General features: G+C 45.2%; 1 long non-coding RNA gene across 1 annotated transcript in view; it reads right to left on the bottom strand.

Moving 5' to 3' along the window:
- Positions 1 to 820: 820 nt before the first annotated feature.
- Positions 821 to 6,000, bottom strand: part of LOC142475186 (uncharacterized) — a 30,401-nt gene continuing 25,221 nt past the window's right edge. The window contains exons 2-3 of the long non-coding RNA XR_012790777.1: positions 1,771 to 2,108; positions 821 to 962 (exon numbers count right to left, since the gene is read on the bottom strand). This is a non-coding gene — a long non-coding RNA (uncharacterized LOC142475186). The remainder of the gene's footprint in view (positions 963 to 1,770; positions 2,109 to 6,000) is intronic.

Here is a 6,000-nt window from a genome sequence, read left to right as displayed (position 1 = left end):
ACTATTGCTAAGCCTGCTGTCTACAAGCACTCCTAAATCCTTCTCCATCAAGGATTCCCCCAATATATCTCCATTTAATTTGTAAGTCGCCTTTTTATTCTTGCATCCCAAATGCATAACCTTACATTTACCTGTATTAAACCTCATTTGCCATTTACCTGCCCACGTTTCCAGTCTCTCCAAGACCTTCTGAAGAGAAATTTCATCCTGCTCTGATGAGATGGAGGCATTCACCCCAGAAACCTGGTCCTGTCACCCCCCATACCATCGCGGGAGACTCAGGCCCCCCTGTTGCCAGCAGGTATGCACCACACTCAGACACGTAGCCAGACCCTAGTACAGAGGAGGGGGCCCGATCTGCGATTGGCCCAGGGAAGGGGGGCTACATTGGGAATCGATGTTATTTTTCTTCATAATAATGGGTATCCTCAAAGCTAATGATATGCCAAAATGACGTCCATTAGCAAAACTACAATTGTTTCTTCACTTTTTCTGCTTGATGAATAAGGTGACCAGATTTCGAAAATGAAAAATCGGGACACCTTAAAAAATTATTTATTAAACAATTTACATCACGTGACACCCCCCGTTGCCATGACAACAAGACACTCTGATGCCCCTGCAGTGTTAGTGTGTATAGAGGTGGGGGCTTTGCTTGGGCCCTTCAACTCTTACAGCCAGGGCATTATTGGCCAGGAATGCCCAGTTCGGAGGGGATTACTACTTCAAAATGTATTTGATTCGTAACAACATCAAAAAACTCTAATACCAATAACTAACAACCACAGACAATGATAATCTAAACCATCAAATAAAATGTCTACGGCCCTTGTTCAAGCATGTTTGCGGTACTTACCAGATAAATCAGTGCCTGCAATTCACGACTGTATCCGCCTCTCCGAGCGTCTGAAAGCAATCCAGCGTTCCTGGTGTGTGGCTGAAGAGGTGAGGGACTCCCTCCTCTCAAACGGAAAAGAAGAGCAAAAAATAGAGTTGGAACATACCTATCATACAGGGATGAGAGAGAGAGACAGAGAATGAGAGAGAGACAGAGAATGAGAGAGAGACAGAGAATGAGAGAGAGACAGAGAATGAGAGAGAGACAGAGAATGAGAGAGAGACAGAGAATGAGAGAGAGACAGAGAATGAGAGAGAGACAGAGAATGAGAGAGACACAGAGAATGAGAGAGACAGAGAATGAGAGAGAGACACAGAGAGAGAGAGACAGAGAATGAGAGAGAGACAGAGAGAGGGACATAGGGAGAGAGAGACACAGAGAGAGAGAGACACAGAGAGAGAGAGACAGACACAGAGAGAAAGAGAGAGAGACAAAAGTAATGTACTGTATAACCATTATACCGTACCCCCTAGTATTCGTGTAATCATTGTCCCACACCCCCTATTACTCACGCTTTGGCAATACTGAAATGTTCTTTTGACAGAGACACACAGAGCGAAACAGAGACACACAGAGAGAGACAGAGACACAGAGAGAGAGAGACAGAGACACAGAGAGACACACAGAGAGAGACAGAGACACAGAGAGAGAGAGAGAGAGAGAGAGAGAGACACGGGCCTATTTAGTAAGCGTCGATAAGGCTGCGTCTATAGTATTTCAGACGGAGGGAAGGCACACACGCTGCAATACACTTGCTGAAGCCTGAGCTTTTTTATGGCTTTGCAGGGTATGCAGCGGGTGCGATTTGGGGCGTGGCACTAAATATTTGGAGGCGTGGCAATAACGTTCCGGCGCGGACGTCACTTCCCTACCTCACATCCCGATCCACGGGCATTTTTTCAGATGCAGCATCTGAAGCACTGTGCAGACAAGAAGAAAAATGCACACAATGCGCACCAGAGATTAAAATATAGTAAATTATTTATTAATAAAATAAGAAATAACCGAGGGGGATCCAACCCCACCTCAGTACTTTCTTCTCGTTGCTATTGCCACACTATACGTCCTGACGCCGGAAGGGAAGTTGGTACGCGACCAAGACGAGACACCGGATTTACAGTGGAACCACAACATACCACAGATTGCTGGAGGACCACACTGCGAGGGGCGCAGCCTATCGAGTTTCCCGGTCATCGTCCAAAGTCTGGAGCTGCGGATTGACCACCGGATTACCACGGAGCCCGAGCCTGTCTCACACAATGCTTTTACCAAACGGGCGTTTGTGAGTTTGCTATTTTTATCTTGTCCAGGAAATGAAATTGTTAAACCGAATTTACACATGGAGCGGGCGCTTTCTCTTCTTTTTTTTGTTTAGATATCTATCGAGGAGGTGGTTGTTTCCCCGAAGAGAGCTGCCAGGGCTCCAGAGGACGCCCGAATTGGATCCTTTTATGATTCAGTTATAACATAGCTATTAGAGCTAGGTTTCTGGACTTTTATTGTGTTTAGGCAGAGTGTTTATTATTATTTTATTACAGCTACTTTTTAGTAATTGCACTGTTATTAATTCTGACCACTAATTCTCACTGCCATTATAATCTCTCTCTAGCCACAACCAAATTGCTATATCAGCTATATTATTTATTGGTTATACCAGGGGAGCACAAACTTTTGCAGCTCGCCCCCCTGCCGGTGCTCTCGCCCCCCCCCCCTTACCTTGATGCGGCGTCATGTGACCTGCAGCGGCATTTGACGAGGGTGACGTCACATGACCCCGCGGCGTAATTTAACATACTGTGCTATATGTATGCACACACAGCTGTCTCTTACACATACAAATACTGTTTTTACATCCCTATACATCAATAGGGACCACAAAGTATCCACACACACTTTTAGTTGTGCTACAAACTCTCACATTTCCACACCCACCCACACCATTTATATCCACTCCCACTCCACACACACCTTTTGTAAAGCACTGTATATACTGTGGGCTCTCCACTCATTTTCATTCACACTGATACACATACACACTCTTTCATAACTTGCTTTCAGGAACCTTTTGACACCTCTAGGCATAAAACACATCCACACCGGGGGAAGGACCAGCACAGATATCATTCCAAGAGACACTGTTTTTAAGTATACAGTACCTTTTGCTTGCTTCATTCATTGTAACATCGCCGGAAGAAGAGATCAGTGTATCTCGAAAGCTCGCACAAATAAAAGCATTTCGTTAGCCACAGAACGGTATCATCTATTTATTTTTTGATTATTGAAGCTCGGCTAACACGGTACTGATACCTCTATATATATATATATATATATATTGCGCACGCACACCCACACATATAACGTTTTATCCAACTTTTTCATTTATCATTTGTAGAGAAAATGAACAATGTCGCCAGAAGTGCTATTTTTCAAAATGTAACATCTCTACTAATTAGTGTAAAATGATACTTCATATAAAGCAGGTTATGGGACCCAGTATAAAATGACCTTCATGTTTCTTATCACATCCCAGTATATGGATACTTTCTATTATCACAAGCTGCTAACATGTGACAGGGCTCAGGGTCTGAGCCCAGAATGTGACATACAGAACATTCTCATTCTAAATTTCAAAAAATATTGTGTTGATTTCTGACCTGACTGCCGTGGTTACAGCTCAACCACTCTGTTCTACTGTATGTCACCACTTTCTGCCACAACCAGCTGACGGTGGATCTGCAAGGAGTTCAACGCTCATTGGCATCACATCTGTGGCTTGGTTGACGTATCATTTCTCCAGCTTTTTATTGTATTGTTTTTAAATAGATTATATTTATTTAGTTGAATAGATATTTATTTAGTTTAATAGATATTTATTTAGTTTCATAGATTATATTTCTAAGTTTAATAAATTATATTTCTTAGTTTAATAAGTTATATTTGTTAGTTTAATAAATTATATTTCTTTGTTTAATAAGTTATATTTCTTAGTTAATAGATTATATTTGTTAGCACAGTAGATTATATTTACTAGTATTTAAGTCTCCCCCTCAGTGCCCCATTAGGACCCGTGCGCATATTTCACATCTTTTCGGAGTCGCTTATTTTTTAGACCCTCGGAGCCGAAACCTAAAGGGGTCAGCTAAGAAAGTTCGGATCAAGAGGAGTCGCACAGCTTAAAGACAGAACATTTCCAAGGGAGATGGAGACAATTTGGGTAAGATCTGATTAAAGGACAACCTTTGAGGAAGGAAAGGATGACGGGGGAGTCTAAGAGGGGGGTGAGAGAGCAAGGTGGTGTGTCAGATTGGGGCAGAGCAAGAGAACGCAAAAATGATGGGGATTTGCTGCACACCAAAAAAAAACAATAAGTAGTGATACTTTTACCGGTGCCCCTTAGTCTCAGGGAAGACCGGCATTTCGTCCAATGGATACAATATGATTGATGGGAAAGGGCACACGGATTTGAATAAAAAAAGATAATTTATTGTGCCACAGACTACAATGTTTCGGCTGCTGGCCTTTCTTTGCTGGATTTAGTGGGTTTAGCCACTTTACCTGAGAAAGACCAGCAGGCCGAAATGTTGTTGTCTATGGCAGTGCAAGAGAAAACAGGTTGGGGGGGTGGGTTCTCGCAAAGTCGCCGACCCATGGGTGAGTGTCTCCGGTGGAAACTAGTCCTGGACCCCGGGAAAGCTGTCTGTGGCCCATACAAGCTGAGTAACATGTAGAAAGGACACATGTATGTTCAGAATGAGTTAGCATGGTATTTTGAGAGGCACCATAGCAGGTCAGTGCAAGTCAGTGCAGAGCACTGCAAGGTCAATCAATATGAGGACGGGTCCGATGGAGGAGTTGGAGGGTCCCAGAATATCTCTTAAAGCAGGGGTGCGCAAATCGAGGGGCACGACATTTTCTTGGGAGGAGGCGTCACTTGATGTCGCATTGCCATAGCAACGTGATATCACATGACGTCGTTACATCAGAACGTCGGAGACAAGGTGGGGAAGGTGGAGGGGGGAGCAGGGGGAAAAGGTTGTGCAACCCTGTCTTAAAGCATTGTCTTGCATACAGATCAGAGGCCAAGAATGGATATGGATATCCGATGTGAAGCCGGAAATAAGACAGAAAAGACCGTTTCGGGGGAAGAAGGTGAGTGATGAAATAGCCGTCACTGTGTAACTCTTCCAATTACCTGCAACTTCATGCAGAGAAATAGCAACGCTTGTTTTTAACGTGCTAAGCACCTAATGGGGAATTCAACTGCTGAGAGGTTAAGGGAGTTACTAACCCAAACTCAGCGACGTTTCTGTGTCTCTGTGATAACTCCCCCAGGACATGCCTGAAAACCAGAGGTAACTCAATGTATTTTTGATAAATAGAAACATGACCTTCTGGGGAGGGGTATATAATGGGTACTGGGCCTGGTGAGGTGGGTATAACGGGTACTGGGCCTGGTGAGGTGAGTATAACGGGTACTGGGCCTGGTGAGGTGGGTATAACGAGTACTGGGCCTGGGGAGGGGCGTATAACAGGGTACTGGGCCTTGGGAGGGTTGTATAACTGGGTACTGGGCCTGTGGAGGTGGGTATAACGGGTATTTGCCCTGTGGAGGGCGGTATAACGTGGTATTGGGGATGGGGTATAAGTGGCACAGGAGCTCTTGCGATACAGAGTATCACTGTCCCTGGTTACAAACACTTCATGTCTCCTGCAGATCAGGACACGCACGAAGGTGGTGCCCTTTGTGCCACCAGACGACGAGGCGGGCTACGAGGCGGACGACGAGGCATACGACAAAGCGGGCGTCAAGTGGAACAATGAGGTGGGCTACAAGGCGGCCGATGACGCAGACGTGGTGTACGATGACCAAGGAGCATACGACAGGTGTGGCCGGATCTGCTGCTTCACCTTTTTTAGGCAGAGGAGAAGACCCCGGGAGCAGGTAGGAGAATACGAGAGGTGCGGACAGATCTGCTGCTTCACCTTTTTTAGGCGGAGAAGAAGCCCGGAGCGGGTAGCAGAGGAGCCAGGGCGTAGATACAGGGGTTTTCTAGGGGCCCTGAGAAGTTGGTTTGACCGCAGGAGAGGCAGATAAGATCAGG

The sequence above is a fragment of the Ascaphus truei genome, unplaced genomic scaffold (assembly GCF_040206685.1).
Source record: "Ascaphus truei isolate aAscTru1 unplaced genomic scaffold, aAscTru1.hap1 HAP1_SCAFFOLD_1087, whole genome shotgun sequence".
In the NCBI taxonomy this organism is placed as follows: domain Eukaryota; kingdom Metazoa; phylum Chordata; class Amphibia; order Anura; family Ascaphidae; genus Ascaphus; species Ascaphus truei.
The sequence above is the reverse complement of the archived record's forward strand: the minus strand, read 5'-3'. Positions and strand labels throughout refer to the sequence as shown.